Source organism: Prorops nasuta, unplaced genomic scaffold (assembly GCF_024137725.1).
Source record: "Prorops nasuta isolate Cenicafe-Biocafe unplaced genomic scaffold, Cenicafe_Pnas_1.2 PNAS00014, whole genome shotgun sequence".
NCBI classification, from domain to species: domain Eukaryota; kingdom Metazoa; phylum Arthropoda; class Insecta; order Hymenoptera; family Bethylidae; genus Prorops; species Prorops nasuta.
Genome location: NW_027116811.1, coordinates 2,593,467 through 2,608,626, shown reverse-complemented (window position 1 = coordinate 2,608,626; position 15,160 = coordinate 2,593,467). Strand labels below are relative to the sequence as shown.

Sequence of the window (15,160 nt, the reverse complement as noted above, 5' to 3'; positions counted from 1 at the left end):
CTGGAATTCTTTCTACTTCCGGTAGTCTCTGCATCCTCTTTACAGCTTCTCAGTTCATGATTCCCGCGTTCTCCGAATATCCTGGGCGTTATTCCGGAAGGAAGAAGAAGGAAATGCAAATATAGTCGAGGAAAAGGTAATAATGGAGTGAAAAAAAAGGAACGAGGAGAAAATAGAGGAGGAAAGAGGACGAAAGCCAAAAGTAAAGAAGAGGAAGATGAAGGAGAGAAGAAGAAGACACCGGCTGATGGTGACTGCATTGCGCCGTCACGTCTTGCGGGACTTGGAGGGTCCGCTCCAAGATGGTTCATTAGTTGTCGCAATGCAGGAGGACTTTTCTTCCCCCCCCCCCCCCCCCCCACAACCTTCGCTCCTTTCCTCCACCAATTCCATCCTTTTCCACTCGTCGAGCCTGCCGTTAAGAGGCCGAGGGACCGAGAATAGCAATGAAGGATATTTCAGTCAGCCAGCTGTGTCCGAGGCTTTCCCGAAATCCCTGTTTTGGATGCATCAGACTTTTTCGCCGGCTGGGAGACGTCCGCGTCTTATCCCGGGGGCTCCTCTTCCCGAACAGAAGGATTACGATTTGCCGCAGTGCACGTCGCAAAAGGATATGGCAGACGATTCGCCAGCGGTGGCACGCACCAAGTCGCGCGGAAACCGAGATCCTTCTCAAAGGACTCTCCACGATGGAGAACGAAAACCCGATCGACTTTTCTTTTTTTTTCCACCACCACTCTCTTTCACCAGAAGCTCTCTTCTCTCTCTCTCTCTCTCTCTCTCTCTCTCTCTCTCTCTCTCTCCATATAGCTTTTACAATATGGCTTCCCATCGAACTCGGGCAGACCGTAAAGCGGTAACTACACTTTGACATGGTCTCGCCAGAGCTTTGTAATCCTCTCAACATTATCAAACTCTCTCTCTCTTTGTCTCTCTCACTCTCTCAACCCACTTATAAATCGTGCTCCTTGCTACTTTACAACCTTCCATCTACAGACTACGACGTAACTAATTTATCCAGTCAATTAAAAGCACGACGATCATTTTTCCGCAAAATTTTTCAACATACGGCGTGAAGTTGGCTTCGTTCGGGTCTCGACCGATTCGAAGTGGAAATGGAATGCCTGACCAGCCGAATATACTTAGTTCAGACAGTGTATTTCGAGACGTTGTCCCGGGCCGGCTTATAAGAGTACTCGTAAGCTCGTGAACCGTTTCGGTCATCGCACGTGTTGTCCGTTACTATCCTCGCACGATCTGGTAAGTACACGCACGACGCGTGACAGAAACTCTCTCAAAACTTCACTGCTACTTTGGCCCACCCAAGAAATTTCCTATATATATATATATATACGTACAACAGTTTAATCGTTATAATTCTGAGATGGAAAGAAAATAACGAAAGTTCGAGTATATTCTTTTATCGAATTTAAAGAGTAGGTTGGAGGGAGGGGGGAGTGGGGATCGAGCGAACGTGAATTTGATCTGGCGAGAGGAGCCTCGATATCAGAGTGCGCAGAATGATAAATATTAAGTTAAGGCACCGCAGCTCTCGACGTCGACGAATCTGTGCAAACACGTAACTGTCGCGTTACGGGCCGGGCAGGCAAATCAAATAGACGATGAAACGTGATAAACTGTACTCTATCGTTTATGTATATATATATATATATATATATATATATAGCAAACCATTTCCTTCGCTCACCATTGAAACTTGATCTTGAATTCAAGCCACTTTCCACTTAATAAAATCCAAAGCTCGTTTTCATTTTCCACAAGACTCGCGCAGAAGTGGATTTCGAGCTTCTACTTTTATACCCTCGTCCATCCACTACCTTTCCCGGCAGCGCGGCGCAGAGAGATTTCAGTGAATTTTGATATTCGCTGATTAAGCGGCCAATTTGCCGATTAAGCATCGTCGATCCGACAATTCTCGCGAAGGAGAGCACTGCTCTTTTATAACTATTCCATCCTCCGCCTCGACTCGGTTCATCGCAGCAGCAGCAGCAGCGCTCCCCGATAAACAGAAGGAATTTTAAGTCTTCGGAGCGAGCTTCGAATTAATTAATAAATCTGTCTGACTTGGACCAAATATTAGAATTGCTGATTTCCGTAAATACGCTGCTGCTACGGCGCAGCCATCGCTTTTCAACTTTCGTACATCTCTTCCCACCCCCTCCCTCAAGTTTTCCACTCGACGCCAACTCCTCTGATTAATTAAGATACTCGGGACCGACCGAAAGTCGCGATAGAAATGCGAGTGCGAAAAAAAGGAATCGCCAGATCTCTCATTATTAATATACGCCACGCATCGTTTCCTTTTTATCACCCGATTCGTCTGGGCGCTGCCGGCTGATTTTGGAATGATTTATGATAAACAGGAAGCTTCGCGGTAGATCTCGGTCGGAGCATCGGCCATCATCTAATTCTGGATCGTCGTAGAATTGCATCACGGTGGTGTAATACGTGTAGTCGTTTGGAAATGTCCGTGTACTCTGATCAAAGGCTTTAATCTGCCGGTCCGTCGGTTCAAGCAGAGGGAATTTCTCACACGCCGCTTATAGAATTCTCAAGTGAGGCAAATTTGAATATCCCATAAAAGTTACGATGAAAATGCAAGTTTGCCAAGGTAGGACAAGCTGTTCCTAGCATCCCCATCTTTCTTTCACCCCTCCCCTCTCCACCTGTCCCTCTTCTTTCTCACTCTACCCCTCCCCTCGCACCTTCTCCTCGGACTCGGCGCGGCGCTGCGACGACGAGTCAGCTAAGTGGCTGTCGGACTTTTCGACGAAGGTCCTCCTAGTCGTCGTATAGTAATAGTCTCCAACGTCATCGCGTACTCCGGCAAGAACAGCTTAAATCGGGCCGTTGCATTAATTAATGAGTTCCCTCGAGTCTCTAATCAAACGCGGCGGCGGCGGCGGCGGCGGCGGCGGCTGATTTGCTATGCCGAGCCATCTATCCGGGGCTCCTACAAATACAGGCCCGGTTTCAAAGTGACGTGGTGAGTAAGAGAGAGAGAGAGGGTGAAGTAGGAGAGAAGGTAGTACACTCCGGGTCGGCTGCCTGCTAATTATCACGGAAACCACGAGATTCGTGAAACCCGAGGACGAGTTTTGTCCGTGGAAAACAAATAGCTCGGCAGCCCTTATAATCTTTGACATTCTCGCCGCATCTCACCTGAGCGCTTTGGTCGTCGACGCGCTGAATTTATTAGGGAGATTACCAGAGGTGCGCGCGGCGATATTTATAAAACAGCCAGCGGTAGACACTGCGAAGGAGGATAGCAGCGAGAATAAAGAGTCAACGCGAATGTTCATTGGAATTAATATCGTTACACGTCGCCGTTTGTCCTCCCAGCCAGCCGGAAACTCACTTCATCGTGTTTACCCGTGCGAAATAAAATACGGCTCGTCCCGACAATTTATTTCTCCGTTCGTTCGCGCGCGCTCCACTCCCTCGTCCACGGTCACTCGCGAATCAGCCTGCGGGAAAAACGCCTCTTACTCGCGACCACTCCGGGAAAATCATTCGCGAGATTCGACAGCCGGGAGAATCGAACGTCATCCGGATCTCGCGGCGAGTACTCACCCCCCCCCCCCCCCCCTCCCCTCTTTCTCCGAATTAGCAATTGCACGACCGGGCTCGCGAACGACCGCTCATCTCTCTCGGCGTCAGATTTATCTCGCGCCAACGATGCTTACGCTTTTACGAGATCCGCGCCGTATCGCGATTTATGCGACCGGCGTGCAAACGCGGCGGCGTCGATCCGAGCGCGGCGCTCTTATCGTAAAGTCCATTGAGAAAATCCCTGATCCCGACTCAATTTAATCGCCATTCGTTTCTTCGAATCGATCCGGCGATTTTATGATAATTAATCCGTTCGTGCGGATGTTATTTACGGGAATACTGGGGACATTCGCCGTTTGCTTCGATCGGGCAAAGAATTTATGGCTGTGGATGGATAAAGCGATGAAGCTAACTTGGGGCGAGGAGAGAGGGGATAAGAAAAGAAGAGGAGGAGGCTGCAGTAGTGTAACAAGAAATTACACCGTCTGAATATAAGGGTAGTATCGGTCGGGAGTCCATTCTGAATATATGGCGGATAACTGGTCGTTTCAAACTCTTTTTACCGATAGTGCCTGGCTTTCTATGCAACATCTTACCACTCTATCTTTGTCTCTCTCTCTCTCTCTAGTTATTCTCGATCCGGACATGAAAAATGCATTTAACGGTCCTTCGGGCACTTTGGCATTCGAGTCCGTGCAGCTATCCCTCGCCACTACTTTATAGATCAAAAAGTTACCTGCCGTTCGACCAACTTCGCCAACTTCCCACTATATGTTTACCATTTATTAAAGTATCCCGCCGCCTTTTCGCCCACGGCGTGCCGTCGGTTTGACCAACTCTCGCGGAAAACAGACGAAATGCGGGAGAAAAATTCCAGACGAGCGGGAATCTTGGAAAGACGCGGATTTATTAGTCGGGGAAAAATTTGGTCCCTTCCGGATCCTTTGTAAATCAGTTCGTTTCACTCGACCGCGGGATAACTTGGGAATCGAGGAAAAATCATAACGCAAGAATGCGAATTCTTTTTCCGTGGAGGCGTCTGCTATAAGCAGAATTAACATGAAACGCGGAGGAGGAGGGGGAGGAGAAGGAGGAGAGATAGCTGATATTCATCTTATCGCTGAAAGTTGTCCGGTCTCTCTGGTTATAACGCAGGAAACCCGGCTCAAAGTTCCGGTGTAGGATTATCCGGTGAATACCCTCCTATGCGAACTAAATTGACGGGCTCTGGCCTCTCGGCTTTCGAACGCATCAAGAAACGTCGTCATAGAGATTGTAGCTGCCTCTCGCTAATTTGTCACGAAGCCCCCCGCGTTAAACAATTTCCATCGTTCTCCTGCACAAATATCATTTTCGATCAACGATTATTCTCCCCATGGAGAGATCGCTGATTATCGAAGATTAATTATTCAGTTTATTATTCTACGCTAATCATTCGTGCTGCGCTCGGTAAACCGTGCATTGGTGTCTGGAAAATATACTCGACCTTTCTGTTCGAGCGTCTTTTTGCAAATTCAATTATTATATAAAATTCTGTCTTATCATTTACTTTTGAAATTTCAATGAAACAAATGATTTCGTAATATAATTTGTTTAAAATGATAAACTAAAAATTAGTAGCTTTGTGAAGAATGGATTTTTTGTTTTAAATTATTTTATGATGACAATATAATTTCGGATGTATTTCGATCTTTTCGGTAGAGAGCCACAGTTGTTTCCATTTATCGTCGAAAAGACAAGACCTGTCGACGGTTACTGAATACATCGTCCATCGCAGCTTCGCACGTGTTTTGTTTACATTCGTGAACGCGCGCTGCACGTGCCTGTGTTAGTGCGTACGAACGGCTCAATGATTCTACATAAATATTATTGAATGAATAATAAAAGTGTTTACATAATAAGTGTGAATAAAAATTAGATCGCAATTTACTGTCTTGTAAATCCATTTGTTTTTGGGATTTCACGTGTGAGGTAGCGCCGAGTGCGTTCAGCGTTCACATTGAAGCCGATAAACGACAGAGCAGTTTGTCCGAACGAATGCAGAAACAAAAGAAAAATAAGTGAAAGAGTCTATTCGACGTAACGCTTGTCATAGTGGTATAGACTAGGTTTCTTTTGTTAACACATTGTTGACCGGTCACGAGTCAACTCTTGTTTTCATGCCCATACTTTGTAAAATTGCCGGTCAACGATGTGTCAAGTCTGCGATATTTCTAGTAAACTACTCAGTTGCTTATAAGCCTCTCCTCGTGCCTTCATCCATCGTATAAAAGTGTGTCAAACAATTATTTAGTTTTTATTTAAATAACAAATGTATTTGGCTAAATTGGCTTCGCTTATTTCGTCCAATTCGTCTACCCTAGCAACTTGTAAAATTTCTAACAGTATCAATCTACTGATTCCTCCCGAAGCACTCCTGACCGATTGAGCTTGCGTCACGCTACTTGCGTGACGTCACTAGCAGCTGACAGTCAGAGTGCCCCCAGCTGTCACTACCGCTCTGCCAGAATCTGATGCGAAAATGCTAATTTTTAAAGCTGTATTTCTAGGGCCCCTGTGTCTATTTAAAAAAATTTTTAAGATTCTTATCGGGCAAACTACACACGAGTGTCTTCGAGGCAGTACGATGATTTTGTTCTACCCTGTATATTTAATTACTTTAGTGAGCGGACAAATGAAGTTTTCTTGGTATTAATTTGCAAAAGAGGACAAGATACAAATTAATACAAAGCTGACCCAAAATACGCAACTTTTTGGGGACAGTAATAATTGATCTTGTACTTGAGAAAATATTGTTAAACCAATGCAAAACGTAGGGCAATAAATAAATAAAATAAAGTGTATAACGTCCTCGTTTCAACAAGATCTCTGATTGCTTTCTATCGCGTATTTATTCACAATCTGGAAATTATTCAAACTTTTGAATGTAAAGCTTAATCCTGTAGGTAACACGATTGCAATAAATATTCGCCGAGCCACAGTTACGTGTAATCTACTATCGTGTAGATTACGCGATTCATATTGTAATAATTACCCAGCTTTGTTAAAGTACCGCAGGTCTTCTTACAAATTGTTCCATGCACGCTTATAGCCGATTGCGAATATTTACCGACTCGCTCGGTCAGACTTTGTCAGAAATTAAAAGCCGTGTCTGATCACGCGTCCCCGCGATATCATTGTTTCCATTTTCAAGCGTGGACTAGCTGATAAAACTGCACGAATCTTATCGCCGGTATTAACGAACGAACGGCACTAGCGATATCAATGAATTCATTCAACGAGATAAACAATCTTCTCCGCAATAATGATAAGAGTCATTTGTTATGCTTAGCGCTCTCGCATTTCCTTCGAGACCGAAAACTAACTAAACGTTATATACAGAAGCAATCAGTCGGAAGAAAGTTTGGCGCAAACTGATTTCTTACAATTATAGTGTAGGGAGATCCGAGCGATTCGCGGCAGGCTGTAATTAATAAGAGAAAGTTGGACCGTTTATCAAAGTTGCCGGATAAAGCTCGATATGAGAAACTGTAGAGGAATTCTGGCTTTTAATTCGACTTGGGGGAAGAAGAGGAGGAAAGCTTGAGAAAGCTCGAGCGTCTTGGCGTGGTCATCGTGTCGAGAGAAGATCCTTGGATGAAAAAGATACGTGCCAGGAATATCGGGATGTAAGGGGGATCGTTAAAGCTGGGTGTGTGCCCTGATAAAAAGGCAGATTTGTTTGATCTTTCCGGTGGTGGCCAGTAATGAATGATAATGAACAGTCGTATAGATTGATGGAAAGACAGGAATGGACGAATTTGGTCCTGAGTTTGGCTGTACAGTGGAGCAGCGTTAAAATCAGGTTGGTATATATGTATATATATTGAGAGAGAGAGAGAGGGAGGGAGGAGGATGGATAGGAAGATTGACGGAAGAGAAGTCGATGCTAGAGACAAGGAGGGAGGGAGGGTGGGGGGGGGGGGGGGGGGGTAGGACAGTTAAGAGTAGGGTTAAAATGGTGGGGTGGCCTTTGGGCATCGGGAGCGCGAGGCTGCTGCTGCTGCTAGTTTTGCAGGGCTGGCAGTCCTTCGAGCAGGGTGGAAAAGGTCGAGTTAGCGAGTTGTCGAGGGCTCCCACACGTTCTCGCTTGATATTTCGACCGCGTACAGCCTCCTCTCCTTAACCTTTGCGTCGTTCGCGTTTTTTAACACAAATTCCTCCCAGAAGCGTTTCGCTCGCGCACTGGAACCGTTCTCTCGGGATCCGTCCTTCCGGCTATCTCGTGATCGAACTGGCTCTCCTCCGCTTGGAAATCAGATCCCCGCTGTTGAGTCACCCATCTCGCGAGGACGATTTCCCGATCTTGGCCGATTCTCGGGAAAATCGTCAGGACGGAAAGTTTATTACGGAACAGAAAGAGAGGGGGGAGAAGAGAAACTCGGGTGTGGCTTGTGGAAATCCAATAAGCGATAAACATGTCCGGCACGATCAGCAAACCGAGCAGCTTCCGCGGGAAAAAGATAAGCTGCCTCCGCGCACGTCCCCCAGATAGAATTCCCCGAGGAAAAACTGCAAAGATGAACCAAGACGATACTCCCATTCACCCTCGCTCTCCTCTACCTATCTATGTTAATTACCAAAAAGGAGAGCGGAGTAAATCACTATCAGCAAGATAGAGAGAGGCTCCTCTGGCGACTACCCGCTCTACGAGGACCCCTCTAATTAATTACGTAATTATCCGAAAACCCTTTCCACAGATAAAAAGCGTATTTTTCGCTTCGATGCGGATTACGGTACAGCCAGGGGGAATTTCCGGTTCGCAAGAGAGTCGACAGGTATCGTCGCTTACTCGGAGAGAGGGTAACCCTACCTACCGAGGTGCTCTATCGCGCCTGTAGAATTGTAAAAGGAAAAGTAGAATCAGAAAGAGAAAGACGAACGAAGAAGAAGAAGAAGCTATGGCAAGATAGTTTCGTACCATTTCACCCTATCTTAGAAGGAACGTTCGTTCGCTCTCCTGCTTTTTCCGATCTTTTTGCTACACCAGTTTCCCCGACTTCCCCCTGATTTAGAGCTCATTTTCGTCGGCCGAAAGCTGTGCCGTTCTCACCCCTGAATCAACTTTGCGCCTCCACAAATCACCGTTGAACCGTACTGTTTCTCATTCCCACCTGACCCTCTTATCGTTCCCGTTGCATTACTCGGAATATGCATTACACCAGCGTTTAGCTGAAAGAGAAAAGTATTACGCGATACACACTTCTGTGCGGAGCAAGGAGGAGGGAAGAGAGTCGACTTCTCGATGAAAAAAAAAGAAAAAAACAACAGAGAGGGGAGAGTGAATTGGCAAGTGGGATTGGACGTCTTGATTTCAACGAGGATTCTGTCCTAGCGATTTTCCTTTCCGGACAGCTAATCAGGCGGGACGACGCGGCGCGATTACCGAGTGGATTTACAGACCACGGGACCTTTAACGTCAAGTGGAGAGAGAGACGGAGCATGGAAAGGAGGGAGCATCATCCGTTGTGGAGTGGGGCCGGAGGTGGAAAGGTTGAAGAAGACATGGGAGGGATGGTATGAGAGTGCAGGTTTGTCCGCCATCGGGAGTCCAAGTAGAATCGAATCGAGGCTTCGCTCGCCCCGTAGCATTTCTGATGTGGCCATTGGTACAGCCCATGAATCTTTCATGCCTCGATCCTTTCCCCATCCTCCCACCTCCTCCTCGAGAGTCGTCAAGCCAGGATCCAAGTTATCAGTCAGCAAAATCTGTCAAATTCCTTCCTAATATATTCCAATCGTTGCATCATCGCCTGCATTTTTTCCACCCTCTTTTACATCGTTGGTTCCTCCTCCCTCGATGATACACACACACACACACCCACGCACATGTATATAAAAAGAGCTTCTAATTGGCAACGTAGATATTTTCACGTCGGATGACTTGGACGACTCTAACGAAAGTCGAGTGGTGCAGTAGTTTTCGGGTCAAGATGGCGCAGTTGGCCCGGAGACATTGGTATTCCAACGTTTCCCGCTCGAGGAGGGATCGCATTGACGTGTCGTCTTCTCGCTAGTCGATCCTCGCTTGCGTCAATTTCATTAGCCAACAGAGTCGAGCGTATTGGTGGTAGTACAGCAGCAGCAGCAGCAGAAGGTTCGTGACACCTTCGAGTCCCATGGTTGCTTGTCATTCTCGCGAGAATGTAATATGGATCGGGAGAAGCAGTCTAATCGCAATTCCGCGGAGGGCGCGTATAGTTGAAATCCGATTCGAATTCGCAGAGGGTGCAAATCACCCCCTCCCCCGCCCACGAGGACGATACTCCGTTGATGCCTGACTGCCTACTTGCCACCGGAGGGTCGTCGCCGTGCCTCATCGTTCATTCATGGGGCATTTACTCGCTATCCCCGTAAAGCCAGGAGCCCCGTGCCCTCCCGCAAGGTCCTTGCCGGATCCTTACATCGCTCCCTTGTCCTTCGAAATGGATCGGGATCAACCGATCGTGATATCGTATCTCGCTCCATTCATTTTCTCCTATATGATTCGCCGTATCATCCAGCTACCCTCTTTTACTCTCCTCCCCCTGCCTCCTCCTTCAGAAGATCCTCCTCGATCCACTTTCATTATCAACCACGACAGGCACCGACTTGCATATGCATTTAATTGTCGCTTAATTGGATCGGCTGCTGCGTGAGCTTGGAGAAGAATACCAACTAGAGGCAGTCGTTGAGAGGAGGAGGAGGATCGAAGGCTTTTCTCCAGTGCAGTCGACGCTCCTGCACAGTCTTCTCCTCCTATCGATCGATCGCTTACTTGTGTGCGACCGGAAACTCTGCCGGGTCATTAATAATAATACGGCCTTTACTGGAACGATTATTGGCCCCCCCCCCCTTGCATTCGCCTCGCTAACGGGCTTTCCGGGAGTTCTCACCAGTTTTCCAAGCAACGCGAGATTCCGATCCTTTCAATCGTCCACAATTCCGCCTTCAGGTAATCCCATTTCTCCTACTCCCTGCTTCCTCGTCCCGTCAAAAACCATCGTTTCAGGATATCCGAAGGCAAAAGGTGAGCTGCCTCGTAATCGCTGGTAAATCGATTACGGCTTATTAAGTACTCGAATTTTCTTCAGCCAACTTGGAGCAAACACAAGGCTAATATAGACGTTATATACTACTTAGCGTTAAACTTGTATAAATTTTAATGGGAAATTTCGCGTTTATCGCGCACTAGTCTCGGGCGTTATGCTCGAATGTATAAAACTGCCTGCCTGCCAGCCGCCTGCTGCTGCTTGTCTGCACATTCACCTGCTTCACTCGGAGATTTACAAGCGAACCTCCGAAAGTGGTGCTTTGACAACTGGCCTTTGCTAACAAACCACCCCCAAGCCCGAAAGGACCATCGGGTGACCACGTTTGCGTTCCACTCGGTTTATTATACGATTATTGCTTTAATACCCAGGTGAACCTTGTTCCTGTTAGTGCTGATCCACCAATTCACTCCTCCCACTCCTCGAAGAGCCCCTCGCTCTCGTTTTGCTTCAACTATAAGCCAAACCACATCTCTCTCTCTCTCTTTCTCTCCAGTCTCCAATTAAAACAGTTGAAAAATCTCTACTGTTCTCTTCGACTTCGTTTTGCCACGTTCTGGAAGAGACAGATTTCTAAAAGAACGACGAATGTCATCAATAACACTCAACTTCCATTCTCCTTTTTAATAGACCAACAATTATGTCGAGAGAAAAAATACCTTTCTTATATATATCCCATGATATATGATTCTTACGGTTTAACGCAAGGGTGGATTTATTGTTTTCGATGGGACGTAATCCTCCTGTTCGATGGAACATTAACATTTACAAAAGACGCGTTGGCTCAGACACGATATTCCTGAGGAATTTCATAAATTTCTGGTCGAGGTAAGTTACTCGTATATCGATTTATAGATGCGATGCAGCATCCGTATCTAAGTACTGAAAGAGATAGGTGGATGGCGGTTGAACGGCGAGGCTTAATCGTAATAAAGTACCATATCGCGTATAGGTATCGAACACGACGTAAAGAAATATTCGAGGTTATATTTCAATCCATCCAAGTATCCACTTTATGTACCTCCGTCTCATCCGACCAGGGACTCCGATGGATAACTGACGGGGGAAAAGGCGAAGACGATATTTTATAGGCAGTCGCTTTTATTGCGCGAGACTTTTGGGCTACTCTTAAGGGACTTGTATTTCCATCCAATACATATGCCCATCTTCGCTTTGCCACTTAAATTCAATCAAATCGTGCTTTAATGGTTAATAAACTATGAGAGAGTGGACCCTCCTTATCGTTATCTTTCAAATTTTCGTTATTCCAAGAGTGACCTTGCAAAACATGCTCTTTAGATTCCACTTTCTTCCAGGTTATCGTTATAAACTCTTTAAGCTTTAAAATATTTTGTTATCATTTCAATCTAGAGTTGCTATTAGATTTTCTTAACAAATTTTGTACTTCTGATGTACTCACTTAACATTGTTGGCTATACTAAAAAATTGTAAATGAATAGGTCTCTATACCAATTCATATGCAATTGTATAGTGGAAATAAGAAAAGGAGTCAAATGCTACTATATTTCAAGCTTGCGAATACTTCTCTGCGAACTTTGGCTCTTCAATGAAATATAGCTTATAACAAAGATCGTTTTATAGTTAAATCTGTCATCATTTAATAATAAACTGGTAATTATGTAGCTACTCCGTTGCTTCCACTACTCAATTAGGAAACCACTACTAACATACCTGGTTCGAAGAAGGCAGTTAGCACTTATACAGTTGATTATCGTTGCCTGTATTTTTTTTAAAGCAAACGCGAAACAGTAGATAAAAATATGAAAAACTCGTGATTTAAATCAAACTTGATTGAAAGCTTCTACAAAAACCATTTTGCGGATAAAAATGTGGGCTATGAAAACAGACCTACTAGTAATTAAGAAACTAAAAAAAAAAAAAAAAAAATCGGCTCCAGTTAGTTTTATCGCTGACTAACAAACGTTACAATTTCCCTCAGGGTTTGGAGAATTAGAATCACCTATTATTTTATATTCAAATTACCATTGAAAGCTTACAGCATTTACCTTTAAAAAATTAAATAAGACTCGTTTGGTGGTAAGACAATGAAATCTAGCCGAACACAAATAAGTATAACAATCTTTAATTTTTCTTCTTTAAATACTCTTGGAACAATATAATACGCATATTAATTCTCAGAGTTACACCAGCCAAGGCTAAAAAACTATACACACCTGTAGGCATAAAAATGTTTCATGTACCATTCCTGTCCGAGTCAATTATATAATCACCCTCGTCTTATTATACTTCGTGTAATTACAGTTTTTGCGTAGAATCGCATTCACGATTTTACTACTTGGCGAATGACCGGTATTAAGACAAAGAAAGAAAGAGAAGGACGTCTTTTCGCAGAAAAACTTGGATCGAACGTCCTATATTGGCTCGATCGACGCTAGATCCTTCCACCGCATGCGCCGTAGTTTGAATTAGTTGAGAATAGGGTGGGGGTGGCGAGGGAATGACTCTTTGGCACAATGCATTAACCACAGCCGGCGTAAAGAGTATTATACGTATTATATCTAGAAAGTAGCGGCGGGAGAAGTTTGAATCAGATTTTAATTAAACGAAATTGCTGAATGATATTTCACGATCAATTCCATTCCGTACAAGCGAGCGAAGCGTCTAGTAGGAAACGCAGCTTGGGCCGATCGGCCCGTAGCGGCCAGGTGCAGGCGCTTCGCCGGAATTAAGTTTGATTCAGCTTCCATCTTCGCGAATCCGCAGCTGCGAACCACTGGAACGCCATAATTTTCGCTGTAATACCTCGTTTCGCGCTGCCGAATTCTTTTCACCGAGCACAAGTTTTAGCCTACACTATAATCCTCGTTAGAGAAATTCAAAGATTTCAAAAAAAAAAAAAGAAAAAAAATAAGCAACTACGCTTCATCTATTACAGTACCTACATTATTATATAAATCATCAGTTGACAATTTTCCTTCAGCCAGAATAATTTTGGAAAGATAATCGCTTCTTTTAGAACCGCTTGATGGAATATCATGCATTATATATATATACATAGAGTAAGAATAGAGAGTGGGTGGCTTAATTTTCACCGATCTGCGAGAAGCGGTGCGCGCGCCGCGCTTAATCCGTTAATCGCGTTTTCTCGTAAGGACGGATAACCGGAGCTGGAGATTTTAGTAGCTTCTCAAGAAAGCGGGATAGCTCGTAAAATGCGTCTCGCGAGCTACACGGGCAGGTGTTCCCCCGGTGCTCGGTCCGAATCGCCTCATTTCCTTGTCTTCTCGCAGCTGCGAGCGAATCCTTCCCCACCCTTACCCTTTCGCCCTTGCGAGGGGCACCGTTGACAATCACTGTATACCACCGATGCCTTCATTTACCGAGAAAGGGCTGATATTCCCGGCGTCTGGATACTCCATTATTTTTGTCAGCTATTAAAATTAATCAAGCGGATAGGATAAAGCCCGGCGCAAAGTGACTACGGTTATATTTTGGTCTCGGAATATATATATATATATATACACATATAGAGTGTAGCTAGTAGAATAATTGCGAGCCACGAGCGAAAAGTGACTCCCTCCAATAGGCAACGTTCCATATTCCGCGAGGCTTCAATCTCTATTCCATTAGCCCTTCGTTGGCCGCAACCGCCAGTCAATTTACTCCGGCGCAATCTTTCGTTTCGGTTTAGATCGCTAATCGCAATCAAACCGCTTCCCCGACGTTCCCGTCCTGGAATTACATTTTTACTGGTCGTTTTTACGTTCTTCTCCGGAGATTTGGTAGTTGTATAGTTGCTGGCTGGATTGTCGAGCGTGAATGGGGGTGTAGGGGGGGGGGGGAGGGAAGGAGGGTAGTTCGGCTCGGCTTATGGCGGAACTTTGATGCGAGACGTCGATGGCGTGCGTTTAGCGGCGAAACGACACAAGTCTCGACAGGGCATGAATAAAAGATGGCAGCTTGCTAAAAACGTCCGGGACCCTCGCCCTTTTCTCACCCCGGCACTCTCGTGCCAGCTCGTCGCCATTAGCTATAGCGAACTCGGTATAGTTGGCTAACTTTCCTGCCAATTCCTGGATAATTAGGGTCGTGGATCTGCAATGTGAGCGGAGGGACCAACTGATGAGCTGTGGAGACTTTCGCTTTTCTTTCCCATTTTTTTCGCTTCTTTTTTATATATATATATATATATATATATAGGGAACAAGGCAGTAACGATGATGCATGGACCGAAAGTCGCGGTCCTGGACTTAACGAAATACGTCGTCGAGGGACTTAAATAATTAGCATAATGAGACGCACGTGTGTGTGTGTGTGTGTGTGTGTGCGTGGATAAGAGAGAGGGGATGGAAAAGGGCAACGTTGACTCTTCGCGTGGCTTGGCTCGCTCTTCACCCCGAGAGCTCCAATTTCAAGCATGACGCGCTGCAAGGAGCCACGCTGAAAGGATCCCACCAACTAACCGGCCCTTAGTATACCCTTCTCCCATTACTAATTAATTATTCACAAGTTTATTCCGCGCAAGTTTAGCCAGG

At 45.4% G+C, this 15,160-nt stretch overlaps 1 protein-coding gene across 15 annotated transcripts in view; it reads left to right on the top strand.

Annotated features, from left to right (window-relative positions):
• Positions 1-15,160, top strand: part of LOC136778624 (ecdysone-induced protein 74EF-like) — a 172,628-nt gene that overhangs the window by 109,571 nt on the left and 47,897 nt on the right. The window lies entirely within an intron of this gene.